This window comes from Bubalus bubalis, chromosome 8 (genome assembly GCF_019923935.1).
Source record: "Bubalus bubalis isolate 160015118507 breed Murrah chromosome 8, NDDB_SH_1, whole genome shotgun sequence".
Taxonomy (NCBI): domain Eukaryota; kingdom Metazoa; phylum Chordata; class Mammalia; order Artiodactyla; family Bovidae; genus Bubalus; species Bubalus bubalis.
Genome location: NC_059164.1, coordinates 79,602,394 through 79,625,142, shown reverse-complemented (window position 1 = coordinate 79,625,142; position 22,749 = coordinate 79,602,394). Strand labels below are relative to the sequence as shown.

General features: G+C 42.2%; 1 long non-coding RNA gene across 1 annotated transcript; it reads right to left on the bottom strand.

Moving 5' to 3' along the window:
* Positions 1-7,579: 7,579 nt before the first annotated feature.
* On the bottom strand, positions 7,580-21,542 carry LOC123334771. The gene is made up of 3 exons (XR_006552894.2): positions 21,252-21,542; positions 17,632-17,777; positions 7,580-7,871 (listed from the first exon to the last, which is right to left on the bottom strand). It is a non-coding gene; the product is annotated as an uncharacterized LOC123334771 (long non-coding RNA).
* Between the last annotated feature and the right edge of the window lie 1,207 nt (positions 21,543-22,749).

Sequence of the window (22,749 nt, the reverse complement as noted above, 5' to 3'; positions counted from 1 at the left end):
TGCATAAAAAGAAAAAAATGGATAGTAATGTATGGTAAACAGCAACAGTGTGTTTCTCACAGTTCTGAGATCAGGGTGTCAGTGTGGACAGGTTTGGTGAAGGTTTTCTTCCTGGCTTATAGGTGGCTGCTTTCTCTTTGTGTGCTCACAAGAAAGAGAAAGAGAGAGAGTGAGAGAACATGTGCTGTGACATGTCTTCTTACAAGGGCACTGATTCCATCATAAGGGCCTTATCCTCATGACCTCATACAACCCTAACTGCCTACCAAAGACCTTATCTCCAAACACCATCACATTGGGGTAAAGGCTTTAACATGTGAATTTTAGGGGGACACAAACTTTCAGTCTGTGATATTCTGTCCCAGCCCCTCAAAATAGCCCCTTTCACCTCCAAAATACATTGTTTCCACCTCAATAGCCCCCTTAACTTGTTCCAGTGTCAACTTCAAAGTCTTATATCCAAAGTCTCATCTAAATGTTAGTTAAACCAGATACAGGTGAGATGCCAGGCACGATTCATATTGACACAAAATTCTGCCGTGTGAACCTGTGAAACCAGACAAATTCTGTGCATCCACAGCACAGGGTAGGATAGGAAAAAGCTAGACATTCCCATTTCAAAAGGAATAAATCAGAATGAAGAAAGGGGTGACAGGTCCCAAACAAGTTCAAAACCCAGCAAAGCCAATCCATCAGATCTTAAATCTCAAGACCTCTTTGGTTTGGTACTTCACTCCCCAGCCCACTGGAGAAGCAGCATCTACGTGGATCAGGAGGGTAACCCCATTCACGTGACAGTCTGTGAGGGCATGGGTGGGTGGCCATCCTGATCTTTGAGACTGACACAGAGCCAGCCATCCCCCCCACAGGACAATATGGCGTGACATTGTACCTATTGAAATTAAGCAACCTCATTGGGCTCATCTGCAAGGGAGCAAGTAATGCTACCTGCATTAGAAGCACGTTTGCAAACAGAAATAAAGAATTGGGATTGACATACATACACTGTTGAAACTATGTATAAAAGACATAACTAATGAGAACCTACTGTATAGCTTAGGGAACCCAACGCAATGCTCTGTGATGACCTAAATGGAAAGGAAATCCAAAAAAGAGGGGATTTTTATATATGTGGACTTCCCAGGTGGCTCAGTGGTAAAGAATCCACTGGCCAGTGGAGGAGATAGGAGACACAAGTTCGATCCCTGGGTCAGGAAGATCCCCTGGAGAAGGAAATGGCAACCCACTCCAGTATTCTTGCCTGGAAAATCAGGTGGGCAGAGGAGCCTGGAGGGCTATAGTCCATTGGGTTGCAAAGCCTATCTTGATTGAGCACGCGTGCACACACACACACACGTGTATATATATGTATACGTGTGGCTGATTCATTTTGCTGTACAGTAGAAAGTAACACAACATTGTAAAGCAACTATACCCCAATAAACTTTTTTTTAAAGAAAAAAAAATGCATATTCCAGGCCCCCGCAAAAAGCACCAGAGCAGCTCCAATTGTGCAATAGGCCCAGGGATCTGCATTTTTAACTAGAGCTTCAGCTCATTCTGATGTACCCTGGATGCTGAGAATCACTGCCACCAGGGAACTCAGCACAGGATACTGAGTCATTATTTCCCTCCCTTTGTTTCATTAAATTTATTTGTATGCGCTTTAATGTTATTACCCATTTGAGTTTCTGTTAGCATTTTATCCCTCCTGAGTTCCTCTAGTTGTATATCTTTTTCCTTCAGGGTGGGGTTCAGGGCAGTTTTCTGCTTTGGCTGATGCTTGTGGTCCAAGACTTCCTCGCCCCCTCTAGCTTGTTTACTGCTACTGACCACATCACCCCCTCGCTACCCTCAATCATAACAGACAGTCCTGCCCACTCCCTCCTGATTTATCCTGTATTATGTTACCTTCTTACCCTCCCCCACCTCAACCCCCCCTGCTTTTTGGCGATTTAAGGAGCTGTTTTTATTGTTTCTAGAGCCAACACATCTGTCATATATTTCCCTCAAACTTAAAAACATTGGAAAATCACTGGTTACTTAGCACCAAGTGAAGCCTGCGCTAGATGACCATCTCTTCTGTAACTGGCTGTCCCTGTGCTATACAGTAGGTCCTTATTAGTTATCTATTTTATATATAGTAGTGTGTATATGTCAATCCCAGTCTCTCATTTTTGTAGACTAAGCTTTCTCCACAAACACAGAAAATTAAACTGTGATTATAATTGAGGAAACGAGGTAACACAAAGCGTGTTAAGGGTGGATGGTGAATAGATTGGAAAGAATTGGTCTGCTGTTATTGGAATTATAGGGATAATGAAAGTCTTACTATTTAGAAATAGAAATCAAGTTGATTTAACCTAAACAAATGAAGGATTTGCTGGGAAAGGTCAGAGAGCTCCCAGAAACATCAAACACAGAGCACATGCAGGAACCAAAGGGGCCTGGGCAGCCGATCCTCCTGCAGAAAGTGGGCAGGGCAGGAGCCTGGTCGGGTGCTGGGTGGTGTCCCTGTAGCTGGTCACTTCTAGATTCAGAGCCTCAGGCAGAGGTTCTGATTGATTGAGTTCTATCATGTGTCCCGTGTCCACTCCTCCCTTCCCCCAGCAGGGAGGGACCTTCCCTTAGAACCTCCATACTGGAAGGTAAGCCTTCCTCCTCTCCCCCATGGTTCCTCCAAAATACTAAGAAGATTTGGATGTTATGTAGCTTTATGACAAAAGTCCACTCCAAATATGATTCACATTCCCCTATTTCCACTGCAACAGTCCATCAGTTATTGAGGACATCTGTTTTTTTCAGGCACTGAGCTAGAGGCTTCAGTTGTAGAATTGCTAGTCCTTACCACAACCCTCTAAAGTATCTAGCAAGATGTACTTTTTCCCAGGTGGTGCAGTGGGAAAGACTCTGCCTGCCAATGCAGGAGACGCCAGAGAGGCGGGTTCAATCCCTAGGTTCCGGAAGATCCCCTGGAATAGGAAATGGCAACCCACTCAGTATTCTTGCCTGGAAAATTCCACTGGGCAGAGGAGCCTGGCAGGCTACAGTCCATGAGCTCAGAAAGAGTTGGACATGACTGAGCACGCATGCACTTTATACAGTTGAAAAAACCAAGCCTTGAAGAGGCTAAGTAACTTTCTTATGGCCAGACAGGTGATAAGGGATGAACCTAGAATGGTCTGACCGTGGAACTGGTGGCCTGTCCACTTCAACACACTGCTGCCTCTATGTACTATTTTCACTTGAAATTTTTCTTTGTTTCCCAAGTTGGTTATGCAAATAGAACTTGTTCTGTAGGAGCTAGTACGTCCTCATTTGGCTAATAAAGGGCATTAACAAGGTTCCTTCCATCCGTGCCCTTCTATGTTTCTATAACTGTATTCTGATGGCTGCCATTTTGAAATGGCACAGAGTGTTTAACTGAAGAACAGATTAGGATGATGTTGGCGAAACCAGCATCAAGTATGACACCATGTTCTTTGGCCTTATGTAGCCATCCCTGGATGATTGTACATCCCCTCCCAAATCAGATCCCTGGAATCTGTCTGGAAATTAACCACAGGCCTGAATCCTTGTGGAAGTGGCTGTGGAACATACAATCTCTGCCGTAGGGTTGGAGATATGCCAATCACCTTTTATTCTTCTGAATGAATATGTCTCAGTAGAGAAGCAAAAGGACTTTTTCAAAGGAGAAAGTGTATTTGTTCACATAACTTTAATGTGGACAAAGTGAGGGGGGGTTCTTATTTAAGTAACCACTCCTGAAGCTATCTCAGGCATATGTGGTTTTATCTAGACACTAAAGCTCCTTGGATACTGTTCAGAGCCATATTCCTGATTTCATTTGGAACTCCCATTTGAAATTACAACTAGCATCAGGGCATTAAAAGGCATCCACTTTGGGTGTGTTCCTCCTTTATGAGGGGTTGTTTCTGATTCATTCAATTGTGCTGTAAAAGGACATTTATGAAGCACCTGCTTGGGGATAGGAATTATATCTGTATTGAGCCCTTACTTACAAAACAGAAAAACTCCTCAGCAAGGGGTGTGGAGGTGTGAGTGAGAGCAGGTAGACATTAAAACATAATGAAGATGCCTGCTTGCTAAGTTGCTTCAGCCGTGTCTGATGCTTTGCAACCCTATGGACCATAGCCCACCAGGCTCCTCTGTCCATGGGGATTCTCCAGGCAAGAATACTGGAGTGGGTTGCCATGCCCTCCTCCAGGGGATCTTCCTAACCCAGGGATTGAACCTATGTCTCTTATGTCTCCTGCATTGGCAGGCAGGTTCTTTACCACTGGAGCCACCAGGGAAGCCCAGGCTGATATAAATGTCATGTTTTGAATGCCTAGAGAGTATAGTAGAGGAACACAGAGAAGGGAGTCACTAGATGTTTGGGGGTAAATCTTAAAAAAAAAATCATAGAAGTTGCATTTGAGTGAGGTTGTAATTAAAACAATTTAACCCTGAACTTATATGCAGAGTACATCATGAGAAATGCTGGGCTGGAAGAAACACAAGGTGGAATCAAGATTGCCAGGAGAAATACCAATAACCTCAGATATGCAGATGACACCACCCTTATGGCAGAAAGTGAAGAGGAACTGAAAATCTTCTTGATGAAAGTGAAAGAAGAGAGTGAAAAAGTCGGCTTCAAGCTCAACATCCAGAAAACTAAGATCATGGCATCTGGTCCCATCACTTCATGGGAAACAGATGGGGAAACAGTGTCAGACTTTATCTTTTTGGGCTCCAAAATCACTGCAAATGGTGATTGCAGACATGAAATTAAAAGACGCTTCCTCCTTGGAAGGAAAGTTATGACCAACCTAGATAGCATATTGAAAAGCAGAGACATTACTTTGCCAACAAAGGTCCGTTTAGTCAAGGCTATGGTTTTTCCAGTGGTCATGTATGGATGCGAGAGTTGGACTGTGAAGAAAGCTGAGTGCCAAAGAACTGATGCTTCTAAACTGTGGTGTTGGAGATGATTCTTGAGAGTCCCTTGGACTGCAAGGAGATCCAACCCATCCATTCTGAAGGAGATCAGTCCTGGGATTTCTTTGGAAGGAATGATGCTAAAGCTGAAACTCCAGTACTTTGGCCACCTCATGCGAAGAGTTGACTCATTGGAAAAGACTCTGATGCTGGGAGGGATTGGGGGCGGGAGGAGAAAGGGACGACAGAGGATGAGATGGCTGGATGGCATCACTGACTTGATGGACATGAGTCTGGTGAACTCCGGGAGTTGGCGATGGACAGGGAGGCCTTGTGTGCTGTGATTCATGGGGTCACAGTCGGACAAGACTGAGTGACTGAACTGAACTGAACTGAACCCTGAATATTAAGTGAGAGGTTATTTGTAGGCTGAAGGGCAAAAGTCTGCAAGTTTTAGAACATACAAAGTACAGGATGACTGTGAATTATATACGAGGGGAGTAATAACAGAATGAAAGGAGAATTTTAAAAGGAGCTAAAAGAGGCCATGACACGTATAGTCATATATGTCCTGCAAAGGGGCTTGAATTATGTTAATAGGAAACTATTGAATGTTTTCACCCAGAGAGGGATATGATTAGATTGTATTTGTGTTTTTTGGAGTGTAATTGCTTTACAATGTTGTATTATTTTTTACTGTACAATGGAGTGAATCAGTTATGTCATTGTTCAGTCACTCAGTCATGTCTGACTCTTTGCGACTCCATGGACTGCAGCATGCCAGGCTTCTCTGTCCTTCACCATCTTCCAGAGCTTGCTCAAACTCATGTCTATTGAGTTGGTGATGCCAAGTAACCATCTGGTCCTCTGCCAGTCCCTTCTCCTCCTGTCTTCAATCTTTCCCAGCATCAGGGTCTTTTCCAGTGAGTCTGTTCTTAGCATCAGGTGGCCAAAGTATTGGAGCCTCAGCTTCAGCATCAGTCCTTCCGATGAATATTCAGGACTGATTTTCTTTAAGATTGACTGGTTTGATCTCTTTGCTGTCCAAGGGACTCTCAAGAGTCTTTCCCAATACCACAGTTCAAAAGCATCAATTCTTTGACACTCAGCTTTCTTTATGGTCCAACTCTCACATCCATACATGACTACTGGAAAAACCATAGCTTTGACCATATGGACCTTTGTTGGCAAAGTAATCTCTCTGCTTTTTAATATGCTGTCTAAGTTTGTCATAGCTTTTCTTCCAAGGAGCAAGCATCTTTTAATTTCATGACTATACGTATACTATACATATATCTACTCCCTTGGACCTCCCTCCTCCCCCACCCCACTGCTGATTGTATTTTAGAAAGACCATTCTGTTGACAGAATGAAATAGAACAAGATGGGGATTAGGACACTTTACAAGCCAGATTACAGGTATGATTTTACCATTTGGTAAGGGTTTATGGAAGAATGAGAAGACTCATTGTCTTTCATAGTTTCTCTTAAAGTATAACAGCCAAAAGGATCTGATAAGAAAATGTGTAGCATTTTCAGTAGGAAATAAGTGTGCTTATTTTCTTCTACAGGTCTGAAATCTTAAAAAAAAAAAAAAAGACAGTAGGTCAGTATAGTATATCTTGACTTTTTAGAACATAAATTGTATATAACATGTGTCAAATTTTATCCTCTGATCCATAAAATGGTTAGCAACAGAATCCTCAGTTATGGATAATTAATAAGATATGAAAGAATGCTATTTGTTAATTGAAACTTTTACACTAGCTGTTCACCCCCTGGAAGTACTTATTTCCCATTCATTGCTATACTTAAGGACCACTTTGAAACATCTATCATGTATCATTGAATGAAATGGGAAGATGTGGACTGCTTTAAGACACGTCAAAATGAATAAGTGTTTTAGTAAGCTGTTCTATTTCTAATAGAAGCCAGTGAAAAAAACAATGAGCTAGTCTCCAGTGTTAAGATGGGAAAATATGAAAACCATCCCAGCTTACTCCACTCATCACCATGGTTTCATCATCTATTACACAGTAAAACAAACATAGCCACTGACTATAACCCTTAATGAGCATATGTGACTCTGATAATATTTATCGAGTTTATTTGTTGAGGCTGACTGAAATGAAAAGAAAACAGTACAGCGTTGGGTCATTAGTCTCTTCTGACGTGTGCTGTAACTCTAAGGAAAACATTAGTAACCTATTTTTAGCAAGTACCTTCATCCACTGAAACAATAATGGCCCACGGAATAATCCTTGGGATGGAAAACAGAAATTCCCAGAATTAAACGTTCTTGCTCATCTGTTCTATGATCACAGGAAATCTATCAGCACCGTCATTTCTCATCAACAATGAGAAGTGTTTTACATCAGACCATTATGCAATCTTCCCCAACTAGACTGCCTTTCACCTTCATCTATGCTAAGCCAAGGTCCTCCCAGCCAAAAGAAATGAAAAACATCACCTCCTCCAGGAAGACTTTCTTTCCTTGGTAAACGTTATCACTTGTACTTTACATTATTTTCACTTACATAATCTGTTTATTCTATGTTCTTTCCCTAACTCAAAAATGTTATTCAAAAAACTCATACAGAAATAATAGGAATGAGACATTATTCTAGACGCCACAGGGGTGTGTATGTGGGAGGTGGCAGACAGATGAAAAAGTTTCTTTCCTGCAGGGGTACAGACCCAGCAGGAGGGATGAGGCAGATGAATAGGATCAAAAAGTAGTCTTCAGTGTTGTTTCAGCTCAGTGTCTAAGAAGGAGGTAGCCCCCTGACACCAAGCCCTGGTACTCACTGGTTGACAAGATTGTGTGAACACGGTGTGGTGGCCACAGTCCAGGCTCGTGGGGTGGAAGCAGAGGAGGCTTGGGAGGGGTTTGGAAACTAGCCAGAGGCATTGGTGATTCAAAGCAGGGCCTTTGGAATAAATCAAACAGATATGAGTTAAAACATAGTTAAAACAGAGGGGACGTTCTCTCTGCACGTTTTTGATAAGTTACATAATCACTTTGAAGCATAGAAGATGTTATAACTAAATAAGATACTGTGAAAAGACTTATTATATTACTCATGCTATAAGTTCTCAATAAAGGGCATTTATTATCCTCATTGCTATAATTTTATGCTCCTCAGAGAGTGTGTTTCCCTTATTCTTCACCCAGTGAGGAATCACAGCAATAAATTATGAAATGTCTCCCAAGACAAATGCTGTATATGAAACAGGGGTGGGGGAGTTGGTGGGATTCAGAAGAAAAGAAACTCTATGATTTGTGAGGAAGAGATCAGAGAAGGCTTCGTGGAAGAAAGGCCGCTTCAGCTGGTTTGTAAGAGTCAGGTATGATTTGAGGAAGCAGTGATCCAGGAGACAGACCATCCAACTGTGACCCCAATGACAAATGGAGAACATCTCTGCACCTTTTCCTTGGGACTCCAATATGAATTCCAGGCATTTGTTGGATATTCTACCGGAAATGGTAAGCTTCTTAGAGCAGGAACAATGATATTTACTTATCCCCACAGAGAAGCCAATAAAAATAGAATGAAAACTTTTGTTGATCACCTGGGCTTATGTGGAAGCCATTCTTATAACTGAAAGCTTAATCATACACTTAAAAAACAGAAAAGGAAGCTTGGTGAAAGCTGGGGTGGATCCAGGGAGCAGGATGTAGCCCTGTTTTTCTAGATGGTTTAATTTGTGTGAGCTCCATCTCTACTCCCTGAAGAGCGTGGTACGTGTAATAGAATCACGGTGCTTTGGGTTTGTTCATTTTTTTGTAATTTCTCATTCATTGGTAAATTATTTTATTTGTAAAATTTCCAACATGTTTTCAGCTATGCAAAGAGGCAACCTTATGAAGTTGTTTAGTTTGAACATGATCAGAAGTATTAAAAGCCCAAGAGCACCATGGATCACATGGTTGGGCTTAGAGTGAGAGCAAGTCCCAGGGAAGGGAAGGGAGACTTACTGCCTCATTATCCTTTCCCCTGAGGAGATTCTCCTTTTAGGGTTACCAGGTTTAGGGGTTCATTTTGCTAAAAGAAGTGTGCTTTCCTTGAGGGGATCTTTTGTAGAAGGGAATAAGCTACTGAGATAATAATATCACAAAAAGGTGTTTCAACAAAACTGATTTTATTTGTACAGCACCCTGTTTTTCATATTCCACGTGTAAGTGATATGATATTTGTCTTTGTCTAACATACTTCACTCAGATGGACTCTCTAGGTCCATCCACATTGCTGCAAATGGACCTAGCAGCAATAATTTTGTTCTTTTTTATGACTGTGTAAGATTCCATTATATATATGTACTGCATCTTCTTTATTCATTCCTCTGTTGATGGACCTTTAGGTTGCGTCCATGTCCTGGCTATGGTAAATTGTGCTTCAATGAACATTGCGGTGCATGTATCCGTTTGAATTATGATTTTCTCTGAATGTATGTCTCAAAACAGACATAGAGTCACAGATGTAGAAAACAAACTTATGGTAACCATGGGAGGGATAAATTGGGAGATTAGGATTGACATATACACACTGCTATATACAAAGTAGATAACTACTAAGGACCTACTATATAGCACAGGGAACTCTACTCTGCAATGGTCTATATCAGAAAAGAATCTAAAAAAGGGTGCATGTATGTGTATGTATAACTGATTCACTTTACTGTACAACTGCAACTTTGTAAGTCAACTATATTCCAATAAATATTTTTTTAAAAACTCAAAATAATAAATAAAATTATGTAACCCCCCAAACTAATTTTATACTATACTATATAACTGCCAGACCACATGACCTGCCTCTTGAGAAACTTGTATGCAGGTCAGGAAGCAACAGTTAGAATTGGACATGGAACAACAGACTGGTTCCAAATAGGTAAAGGAGTACGTCAAGGCTGTATATTGTCCCCCTGCTTATTTAACTTATATGCAGAGTACATCATGAGAAACGCTGGGCTGGAAGAAGCACAAGCTGGAATCAAGGTTGCTGGAAGAAATATCAATAACCTCAGATATGCATATGACACCACCCTTATGGCAGAAAGAGAAGAAGAGTCTCTTGATGAAAGTGAAAGAAGAGAGTGAAAAAGTTGGCTTCAAGCTCAACATTCAGAAAACTAAGATCATGGCATGTGGTCCCATCAGTCAGTCAGTCAGTTCAGTCGCTCAGTCATGTCCCATCACTTCATGGGAAATAGACAGGGAAACAGTGGAAATAGTGGCTGACTTTATTTTTCTGGGCTTCAAAATCACTGCAGATGATGACTGCAGCCATGAAATTAAAAAACGCTTACTCCTTGGAAGGAAAGTTATGACCAACCTAGACAGCATATTAAAAAGCAGAGACATTACTTTGTCAACAAAGGTCTGTCTAGTCAAGCCTATGGTTTTTCCAGTAGTCATGTGTGGATGTGAGAGTTGGACTATAAAGAAAGCTGAGCCCTGAAGAATTGATGCTTTTGAACCGTGGTGTTGGAGAAGACTCTTGAGAGTCCCTTGGACTACAAGGAGATTCAACCAGTCCATCCTAAAGGAGATCAGTCTTGGGTGTTTATTGAAAGGACTGATGTTGAAGCTGAAACTCCAATACTTTGGCCACTTGATGCAAAGACCTGATTCATTTGAAAAGACCCTGATGCTGGGAAGGATTGAGGGCAGGAAGAGAAGGGGACGACAGAGGATGAGATGGTTGGATGGCATCACCGACTCAATGGACATGGGTTTAAGTGGACTCCAGGAGTTGGTGATGGACAGGGAGGCCTGGTGTGCTGCAGTTCATGGGGTTTCAGAGTCAGACACGACTGAGTGACTGAACTGAACTGAACTGATATAACTAGATAGGTCCAAAAATATAGATACTGACATTGAGGATAATAATGATGCTAAAGAAATAAATATGTATTTAAAAATATGCTTTAAATATGTATTTCATATGCTTTTTATAGATAAAAGTGAAAGACTGAGATTTTCTCTATAAAAGAATTTCTCTATTTCTCAAGAATAAAATAAAAATCTCCCGTAAGTCTATCATTCTTAGCATTATTTTATATGCCCTTATTTTATAGATAGTTTTAAAAAGCAGAAGAATGTGAATATCCTGTTTTACAACTGAATTTTTTTTCCAGTTGATATGTGGCCTCGTCCATAAAACTGTTTAGCACAGTTTTAATTTTTTTAGATTTTAAGTTTCCTCCTCAGTATACATTCTCACTTCACCTTCTGTATCTGATTGGTTTGGAGTGTGGACTGAGGTTGGAGGGTTTCCTTCCACTTCTTGAGTCCTGAGATTGGGTGGAAAGAGCCACTTACCCTTAATTGGTTTAAATCTGTCTATGTTTCTACCTTCAGCCACATGATCAGTATAATAATGGGAATGAAACAATTTGGGCCGATAAGCAATAATGGATACCAAGACAAGCAGATATCAAAAGGGGATGGGGAGTAAAGTGAAGCGTGAAGCTCCCTCAGTCATTCTGGACCATGGTGGGAAAGCCCTGACCTGCTGGAGAAAGGCTTCCTCCTATGCGCTGATGGGATGGGCAACAGCGGCTTTTCGTCTGTTCTGAAGAGGCATCCCAGGAAAGAGTGGACCAGAGAGGCCTTGTATGGAAGAGTTCTGGTTATCGTGGGAAGGGCTTTGGCTCTGGAGCCAGCCGCACAGGCTTAGTCACACTTATTGGCAGTTTTACTTAGCAAAGTGCTGTCTACCTATAAGAGGGGGAAGACAGTACCTGCAAGTTGTAAGAATTCCACAAGTGTATTCCAAAGCAAGAGTGTTGTGAGATGCGGGTGCTGTGAGACAAACAGACAGCAAGAATAAAGAGGAGTCAGGGGGACAGAGAGAAAGTGAGGGACACAGGGGACAGAAAGAGGAGTCAGAGTTTGGGGATATTGTTAAAATGCAGATTCTAATTCCAGGGGTCTCAGATGAGGCCTGTGTTTTGGCCTTCCTAGCCCCTACCTCCTGGTGATGTTGATCTGCTGGTTTGTGGGCCACTTGGATAGCCAGGTTTTAGGTCACAATTGAAGCCGGATCTCATCACCCTTACTTTCACTGCCTAGAAGCCCTCCCTACCACCCATGACATGGCAATCCTGGATGTGTTCAGTATTCTATGTGCTCTGCTTGCTCACACCATAGACAACAAAGCTGATCCATGATAGGCCAAGGAGATGGCCCGTCACCTCTCCTTTTCCTTTGTAGCTTAATTGGAAACTCCCTTGCCACTGGAGCTGAGCTCCTGGATCAGAGAGCACTGGTGGAATCAGGGCCAAGGCCTGGGTGGAGGGCTTCTGGCGAGGGGAGGTGGGGAGTGAAAGGCTCTTGGTGTCACCACTTCTCATCATTATTGGATGTTCACGTCTCACTGCACGGGAAACAGCTTCATCTGCAGTTTCCCTCATGAGTTCAGGGAGATCAAATCACTCCTCCGTAGAAGGCAGGTAAGAAGGGGACTTGTTTCCCATTGGCAAGAATTTCACCTGTGGCCCGAATCCAATCGCAGGATTCCACACATTTGAGATGCAATTGAATAGCAACAGATTTGGAGTCAGAAGAGCTAAATGTCACACAGAGTTTCCAAATGACCTGTTCATGTCCTTGAACTAGCAACCTAGCCTTCCTGAGACCAGAGTTTTCATCTATAAAAAAGAGATTATCAAATAGCACAAGCTTTCTAACAACCTCACTATGAAGAAGAAGTGAAAAAAATATAAGGGAGAACTTAGAAAAACAAAACATTATGAAATTATAAAGGATTATAGAGACAAGGGTTCTAAGGCAGCTTAGCTACCCAATTGCCGGACTATAGAATTATGTCCTAGACTCTAAAATCCTATTAGGTGGGACCTAAGTAAACCCAAGGAAGGACAAAGCAGAGAGAAAGATGCATAAGTGCTCAGGAAATCTGTCCTGTGCCTAAGTCTTTCACATGGTGTAGTCACTCCTGCTGCCAAGGTTGGGTTGCTAGTCAGGGACAGCTAAGGCCAGACTCCAAATGGTGTGAGTATGCATTTAGCTTAAAGGTAAAGACATCTACAAGGCACATTCGAATAAGAGAATGGAGTCCTATTTCCTCCACATCGTTGATACTAAAATAAAAACAGCCCCTCCTCCCAAATCCGATGTAAGGAGGGAAAAGAACAAAGAAAGTATTCACGGCCCAATTCTCCTGAAGAGTTACACCCACTCTGGAAACCTGCCAGCTTCCTACCATTATTCTTTTCAGCTCCTTGACTTGAATGAACAAACCCCATGCCCTTGTTTAGAAGAGATTGGTGCACAAGCCCTGTATAGGTTTCTTGATGTATTAGGAAGAAGCAGAAATAGCTCAGAAACTGTGGACCATACAGAGCAGATCAGGGAGGTGCCCGGAGGAGGGCGCAGAAGTAGGCAGTGGTTGTAAATGTTCCCCGTGCTTCAGTCCACCAGGTCCCTCCATCAGAAGATGTTCCTATGAAACTGAGTATCCTGAAAGTGAAGGGTACACCCAATCAGCTGGGAAAAGAAACGATGAGAAAGCCAAAGAATTAGCTCTGTTTGCTCAAAGAAAGACTCTTCCCTTTAGCCATTGGAATCTGCCAAAATGTTATCTTTTGGTGTTTCTTTCTTCAACACCCAATAAGCAAATTAACACCCTGTACACATATTGCCTTTCTCTTACCTCCTCCTCCATCACAGCACTCGCCATTCTACATTTTATTTTGTTTTCTTCAGTTTTCTCTTTTTCATCATCGTAGTGAAAGTTTCATGAAAGTCTGCTTTCTTTGTTTCCTATTATATTCCCTCCACCTAGCATGGCCTGAAAATAATAGATACCCAATAAATATCCCTGAATGAATGATACCCTGGTACCAATGTCCATGAAGACTGCCTTCACTTTATCATTTTAGTCTTGTGCTTTTTCCTCATTCTTCTTGCCTCCTTCAATATTTTCTTTAGCCTGTTCAATCATCATCATCATCACCATCACAGTAAGCATCACTTAAAATTGTATTTCTGTTTGTGAAAAATTTGAAGACCTGTGGCTCTCCATGGCTAAGCCTCCTGGCAATTATTCATCGGGCACAGGGAGTTGAACTTACACTTCAAGTTGAACATTTCCCAGCCTCCTTCAGGCAGGCTGCTTCCTTTGCGACATCCACTTTTCAGGGCATGTTTCTCTCCAGGGCATTTAGGAGAAGTGACTAGGTTAGTTAGGTACAAGTAAAAGTCATAAAATCACTTTCCTGGTGATGGCATAAATCAGAAGCAAATGGTATGCTGATCTTCTAACTCCCTGAATTACATAGTGATTTCTAAGTGGCAAGAAACAAATTTCTCTAGTATAAGCAGTTTCGTCACAGGCAGGAAAGTATCTTTGGAAAATGTCTGACATATAGTAAACACTGCACATTTTTGGAATGAATGTGTGGATGAAATCCCCTGCCTGCTTCTTTTTTCCCTCCTATGTTGGTGGCTTGAACATGGGGATTTGTGGTAGAGTTAACTACATGTCCATACTTTTTTTCTCCAAAGCCCAGCTGTCCCCATATAGCCTCTGTCTTCCTGTACATAAAGCATTCCTTGTGCATCTGGAGACTCCAAAAAAGGACCCCGCCAGTCTGCACATGAAATTTGCAGTGCTACATGGCTGCACCTGTGAGCTGTGTGATCTGGAATATATTTGCGTTTCCCGGTCACACTTGGAGCAGTGAGATTTGACCTTTAGAAAGCAGTGGTTTGTTGAGAGCCTGTCCTTCGTTCTTTTTAAATCATGTACACATTGCAAGAGTCAGACACCTCTGCCTACTGAAAGCTGAAGGAATGTGCCTTGAAGCCAAGTCTAGACAGAATTCCAAGGCAGGGGAGTCAGTGGACAAGGAAATCACCACAGGGTCCATGCCAACTTTCTGTCCTGCAACTTTATACCATTTTTGTATTTCTGGATTTGAGCCAAAAGGGAGGCCTCTGGTGCCAAGAATGACCATAACAAGTGGGTTGGGGTTTCCACTGGAGGTTAATTTAAATGTTCTACCTTCCTCCAGCTCCTCTTTTAAAGTGCGTTACGTTTCCTGAGGCAACCCCAAGATTTTCCAGGCCTCTGGTTTGCTGAGGGAAGGAGCAAAGGGAGGCTAAGCGATGCTCCATCATTTCTTAGTTTACAGCCACCTGTAATCAATCATCAGATGAATGGGGATTTACAAAAACAATTGAATTAGGAAAAGACTAATCCCAACTGTCAGGGCGATGAGTAAACTACAAACCAAAGTGAAGGAGACAAGCGCAATCTTTCCGCCTTGCTCAGTGCAGATGCCCGATTCAGCGGAACCACTCACGGCTGCACCAGCCTGAGCGGCAAAGCTGGTACCCCACTAAAATCTGGCACCCCTAACCCTCATGTGGTTCAGAGCCTTTATCTTAGACTGCCCATCTCCACCCATTTCAAAATCCATGTCCTCAAGGCAACGTTCTCCCAGTGTCTGACTCTTGTTATTTACTCTCTCCCACTTTTCCCCTCAGCCCACACATCTGACCAGTCCTGCTGATTGGACTTAACTGTTCATTCACACCAACCTTCACTGCTAAAGCCCTGGTCCAGTCCTGCTCTCACCATCTCTTACCTGGCCCATTGCATGGTCTTGTGCTCATCCGCTTACGATCATGTTCTCAACCCCAGCCCCACTCAACCCCATTCTCCACGTTGCACTGTGGATCTACCATGTGCATCTGGCCTTGCCCTTTTCAGCCTAACTTTCTAATTTTTGATCACACCAGAGAGTATACTGTTTATTGACTCTGCTGGATCATGATCTGCCTTGATCCTTGCTTTGTCCACTTCCTGAACATCCCTAACTTGCTTCACCATCATTTACTTCTCAATGATTACACAAGGTTGCATGTTCTAGAAGTCTACTCACAGGCATCACCTTGGGCCAAATATCCTTTCTCACTCTGCTCATAACTTCCCGTGTAATTTTGAAATTGTTTGATGACATCTCCTCCTTACACTCTCAGCTCCTAGACAGTAGGATGGTACCTACAACGCCTGGCCCAATATCTAAAATACAGCAGGTCCTCAAGAATTCTTTATTGGGCTGAAATGATCATCCTCACTTTCTGCTCAGGCCCATTTTCTTGGCACTGATCCCACGACTTGTTTTATTTCCTGCCCTGACAAGGGTGCAGACTGTCTTCTGGTGATTCTGTCACTGGTGTTTGGTGTGTGACCCCTTCAATTCTGACTCCAAGGGGACTTCTAGTTGCCCTGAGATCCAGCCCTGACCTCACAGTTGCCTTTCTGCAGTTCTAAGAAAGATTTTCATTGAGGAATTAATTCCCAAAAGACTTTGAAACTAGGACTAGTGAGCTGAGTATATAATCACCTTAAATTAAAAAATCATATCAGAATAAAGATGGAGAAATGTAGAGCTACATGGAAGAGGTCACAGCTCCATAGATTCAAAGGGCTGGGACTCTAATCTGGAAATGTTAGTAGTCCTAGTACTCACTTGGTATGAAACCAGTGGGTTTTTTATTCTTGCTTGTTTTTTTCCCCTGTGCTATACCATTACCATTACCATTGACCGCTCAGTCGTGTCTGACTCTTTGCGACCCCATGGACTGCAGCCTGCCAGGCTCCTATGTCCGTGGGATTCTCTAGGCAAGAATACTGGAGTGGGTTGCCATTTCCTTCTCCAGGGGATCTTCCCAACCCAGGGATCGAACCCGGGTCTCCTGCATTGCAGGCAGATGCTTTATCCTCTGAGCCACCAGGGAAGCCCCTACAGTAGGTCCTTATTAGCTATCTGTTTTGTATATAGCAGTGTATGTCAATGCAACCTCCAAATTTATTTCTTCCCCCTTTTCCCCCTTGGTAACCATAGGTTTGTTTTCTATGTCTATGACTCTATTTCTGTTTGGGGGCATATACCTGGAAAAAGCCATAATTCAAAAATATACATGCACCCCAATATTCATTGCAACACTGTTTACAAAAGCCAGGACATGGAAGCAACCTAAATTCCCACTGACAGATGAATGGACAAAGAAGATGTGGTATACATACACACACACACATACACAAGGGAATATTAGTTAGCCACAAAAAATTAAATAATACCATTTGCAGCAATATGGTTGGACTTAGAGATCACCATACTGAGTGAAGCAAATCAGAGGAAGAAAGACAAGTATCATATGATATCACTTATATATGGAATACAAAAAAAAAAAGTACAAATGAACTTATTTACAAAATAGGAATCAGTGTTGTATTTTTCTAAATTCTGGCTGCGTATCAGCATAACCTATGGAACTTTTAAAAAAACAGATACCCAGGTACAATTCCGAAGATTCTGATTTAGTTCATCTGGGTAGAATCTTCTAGAAAGCCCCCTGGGTTTTTGAGTATCCAGAGTTGAGATGGGATGGTTTACAGAGAGTTTCTTCCCATCAGGTTCTTTGGCCAGAGCAAAACTGGTCTATTGCAGATTTCGCAAAAGTTCAGGTGATCTCTCTTTAGCACAACTTCAACTGATGCTTCAACTTGAGATTTCACTATGTGAGGAATTCATTGAGAGGAAAACATTGCGAAAGGATCATATTTATGTTTTTGTAACAGTTAATTTAAGCACTGATGGGCACTGGCACATGTAAATATAGACCCAAAGCAACTATAACACGTATGCGCATACCTCCACAGAATGCAGGGTGATAGGCATTTTTGCCTGTGACTTGCTGAAGCAACATCCCTTTAACTTGATTGCATATTTGGGGAAAGCCTGGAGACTGGCCTTCATTAAGTTAGGTTGGAAGACATCTTCAAGGGTGAGGGGGCTGTCTGAAAGACACAGGACACTCTGTCATTGCTAACAGCTCACCCTTCTTTCTCCCTCTGCCCCTCCCTCCTTTCTCCTATCTTTCTTTCTCTTTCTCCTTCTTTCTCTCTTTTTCCCTTTCTTTCTTTCATTTATGTGAAGCAAGATGAACATCATGTGTATCAACCCCTGGCACTATAACTTAAACTTAAAAATTCTTTTTCCTTGTTGTTTTTCAGCTATTTCAAGCCTGCTAAATTGCAGTTACAAGTTCAGAATTCTGTGCTGCATTCCTTTGGGTCCTAGAAGAACATCCACCCTGAGAAGGAAGTAGCCTAGCAGAGGTTAAGTGAAGGTGTTTGATACTCACTTGGTATTCACCTAGGAGACAGTAGATTACATGACTTACTGATTGCAAAGCAATTAGAATACTGCCTTGAATCCAGTGAGCTTTAGATAAGTGTCTGTTAAACAGAAACAGAATAAATGTAGTGGAAAGCTGCTATTTTTGCTTCCCTATGTCACTGCATTTGGGTTTCATTTGGCCTTCCTTCCCCAATCAGTGAAATTCAAGTGGGACCAGAAATCCCAAAGCCTCCTTCTCCAGTCTTTCCTGCAGAGAGCAAGGCTTCCAGGAACAGGGCTGTAGTAAGACCTTTATGGGGGCCTTTTCAGCATTTTTGTTCTCAGTGACCCCTTCCTCCACAGAAAATGATAAAAATTACAGCTTATGACTGCTTTCATATAAGTGAAGTGAAAGTTTCTCAGTTGTGTCTGACTCTTTGTGACCCCATCGACTATACAGTCCATGGAGTTTTCCAAGCCAGAATACTGGAGTGGGTAGCCATTCCCTTCTCCAGGGGATCTTCTCAATCCAGGGATCGAACTCAGGTCTCCCACATTGCAGGTGGATTCTTTACCAGCTGAGCCACCAGGGAAGCCGTCAGGGAAGCTTTTGTATAAAGATGGATATAATACAAGTTGTATTCATTATCATTATATTATGTTTTTCTTCTGATTAAAAAAAAAATGTAAAATACTTTTGTGGCTCCTAAAAGTATCAAGAGCCCTAAGCACTGTACCTTGTAGATAAGTTGAACTTGTCCTCTGGTCTCATAGTAAAGGCCTTTACTTTGACAGTTCTTTTCCTCTCTAGGACAATATGGGAGTGTTTTGTTTTTGAATTTTGGAAGAAGTCAGATTTCATGGAAAAATTATAAGTCAAATTCAAAGCAGCTCAAATTCTTAAGTATCATTATGTCTGTGTGTGCCTATGAATTTCTCATTATACTTCACATATACACACACAATTGGTCTCTGATGGAAGGAGTTTGCAATCTGGTTGATAGGTCCTTAACTTATCCACATCCCAAACATTTTCCTATGAAGATCCAGACAGTAAATGCCATTCTAGCCCTATGCTATATAATTATGGTCCTTTGACTGTAAGCAACTACCTTAAACTCTGCTTAACTTAGGCTTTAAAAAAAACGAGTTTATTGGAAAGTTACTGGAGAATTCTCAGAATTAAGGAAAAACTTCATATCATTTTTCTTAAAGATGTTATGCTACGTGGTGTTTCAAAAGCCAGGGTGAGCAAACTGGGCTAAGTTAAAATGTGAAAGGAAGCTATTGGATGGATTTGAGGAGGGAAGTGGTGAAAGTGCTCTGAGTTACATTTGCATGCACGCCTGCAGCTGCTGTGCGGCCAGTGGATTGTAGACGTGTGGTGTGAGATTAGGAAAGTTTAGGAGACACATTTTGGTGGCCACATAAGGAATGATGGGGTTGTGCAATCATCAGTGGGAAATGTCCATGCAGAGAGCTAAGCATGGAGGCAGAGCAGATTTTCAAGACTGAGAAAGGAAAAGAGGTATCCAAATTCCTCCTAGAGGTTCCTATGCTTTTGACATGACAAACTGGTCAACAGTTATGCTACCTACCAATAAAAAAGACCAAAAAACAGTTTAAAACAACAACAACAACTGGACAAGAACCATGTTTGAGAATGGTATCAAAATTATTGTGGTGGCAATTTGAGGTACCAGTATATTCCCATATGGGAGTGACAAGTCAAGAGGAGGTATCTGAATCTGGAGTTTCAGGAAAAGTCCAGGGAGGTCTCTTTTCAACTTTTATGCAGATGATATTTAAGGTGATGGATCTGAATGAATTTTCTAAGTTAAAGATATAGATAGTAGTAGGCCAAGAAGGCACTCTCAGGTGAGCCCATTCACATGTAAAGTTTCCTCAAGAGAGGAGGGTAGAGGGAAAGTTGAAACAAGATAGCAGGCTTGGTGTCCCAGCAACTCAGGGAAAATGCATCAAACCTGCAGAGAAGTAAAGCCAGGAGAGAGCAAGGCTGCCCACAGCCTCATTTGGGTGACCTTGACCAAGGCAGACTGAAGAGTATGGTGGAAATAGAGATCTTACTAGAATGAGTTGTTTCTTTCTTCATTCTACCTAGAACAATGGGGAGCAGAGAATGGGTGTTAACTGGAGGGGTGTTTGTATGCTGATGGCAGTGATCCAGGACAAAGGGAAATTGTGACGATTTAGCAAGACTGGAACCAAGTCTTTGAAGAGACTAGAGGGCAGGAGATTCAAATGTGTTATCCAAACAATTACCATTTAATGGGAAAGGGAACTTCACCCTTATCAGAGACAGAGGGTGGAGAATAGGTAGGTCAGCAGATACAGTTGGGAAGGGATGAAAAAGCTCCTGGCTAATTGTTTTCTCAATAATGAGGCAAGCTCATCAACCAAGGGTGGGCATGATCATGATGTCAATGTATGAGGGGTAGGAAGGAGTTGTTTCGGCAAATTTAAAAGTGAACATGAAAAAGAAATACATGTAGGGTGGCCTGGCACTATTGAGTGTCCATCTGATTTATCGACGTGAAATATATGAGATTAGTCATGATGCTGGAGTTTTGTCTAGCAATGTTTCGTTGCACTGAAACAGTAGCTATGGCTGCTATTATTAATAACAGTACTAGTTGGTATATATTGAATGCTTAGTATGTGTCAGACACTTTTACAAACACTTTACAAGTGCTTCCTTCATGATGTATGTACTATTACTATAGGCACAGAGAGGTTAAGTAAATTCTTCAAAGTCACACAGCAAGTAGGGGCTGGAGTCCATTACAGAGCCAAGGAATTAGACTCAAAAGACCACATAATTCACATATCATGAAGTTGTTACTAGGAAAAACAAGGTATGGTGTATAAAGCATCTAGCACAGTCTGCTGCCCATAGGAAAAACAGCGTTTAGAGAATATGATCTATTCCATAGAATTTTGGTAGTTTTAAAAAAGCTGAAATATGTGAATTCTGAGCCTAGCACCTGAAGTATATAAATGCTGGTATCCATCTGCTCTGCCCCCTCCCACCCCGGCTAATCTGACTCTAAATTCTGTCATTTGATTGCTGAGACTGTGTCTCCATGGGAGGTCACCAGGTGGCGCCACCGAAGAACAAGTCTTTGACTTACCTTCAGATGCAGGTGGGCCCAGATGCACCTTGATAACCAAAAGAAGTGTTGTTGTAAGTAAAGGAATAGATAGAGAGAGGGATGGAGTTGCATATATTTGGGCCAGCAAATAAAACAGTGTGTATCCACAGAGACTGTTATGGGATAGACAGGCAACAGGGCCAATGCAAATTTCTTGGGCTTGCAAGCTAAATAATGAGACAGAAATCTTGCCTATTCTTTCAAAGCCAAGCTGCACTCCAAAACTGTTTAATCCACAGGTCAGACAAAATTTCAAACAGTGGCATGGATGCGTCCTTATTTCCTTCACGTGCCGCCAGCACAGGTAACTGACCCGCAGAGTTGTAACTCAGGAAGTCCCGCACTCCCGCCCCCACCTTCAGTCCCGCCCAGCCTCTCATTTGATAGCCATCTCTGGGGCTGCCAATTCCATCCAAGGTCAACAAATGAAAACATCTAGTGTTCCAAGGAGTGTTGCCTCATCAGGAGATTATTCTGGGCATCTTCCTTTGTGCAGTACCTGCATTCCAGTCATTTCTCTCTGAATGGCGACAGCCAGCTACAGAAACAGCCCTGCATGCTTTTCTTATCTCTATTTCCCTCCAAACAGTGATGTAATGAGATTAAAATCTCTGCCTGTTTACTGTATCATCACCAATAGCTCAATGACTCTATGATGTTCTGGAAAAGGTATACATACAATTAAAATATAAGTAAAAAAAAAAATTTTTTTTAAACCCCAAAACTCCCACCTTACCACATTATCATGGTCTGTAGGTACATTTTCCAAGTTCACCCTCCCCCCAGCCCTGGCCATCTTCATGCCTTTCTATTGTTTCCTGGATCACCCCACTAGGGCCATATGTATCTGCTTGTAGCCAGTGCAACTGAACTCCCCAAACACAGATTCCCATGAAAACTGAACAAAAGAGGAGGGAGAGGCAGAGCATGTTAAATGTCTCATTAGGCCTTCTGTCTGATTCTCATTAGATTCGCTGACTGCTTCTCATTAGGCCCATTGCCTCAACTTCTTTCAGGCTCTGAATATGTAGGCCAGTGCTTATTGTCATGGTTGGTCGAGAAGATCCATTTCATTTATTCATAAATTGAATGTGGCTTCTGAAAAGTCCCAGACAATGTCTTTTGGCAAATTTAAGACAGGCTTACTGTTCTTTGCTATTTTTTTTTTCTTTTTTTTTTTGAGCAATCTGAAGCAGGGTGGGCAGAAGAAATAATTTAAAAGACCCAGCACGAAAACTTCAAACCCTGCTGCAGAACTGGGGCACAGGGAGGTAATTCTTGCAGCCAAGAGGCTGGCCTGATGTGCAGACATCAGTAACGGGTGGCATCATGGGCAAAGTCACAAATACTGCTGGGTTCAGAAAGTAACCATTGCGGATATAACGAGATGCCCAGTGGGCAGGCTGTGGAAGAGGGTAGCTGTCAGAGCACATCAGTGAGCTGCAAGTTAGTCTTCCCTGCCCTCTGGGGATGTTTG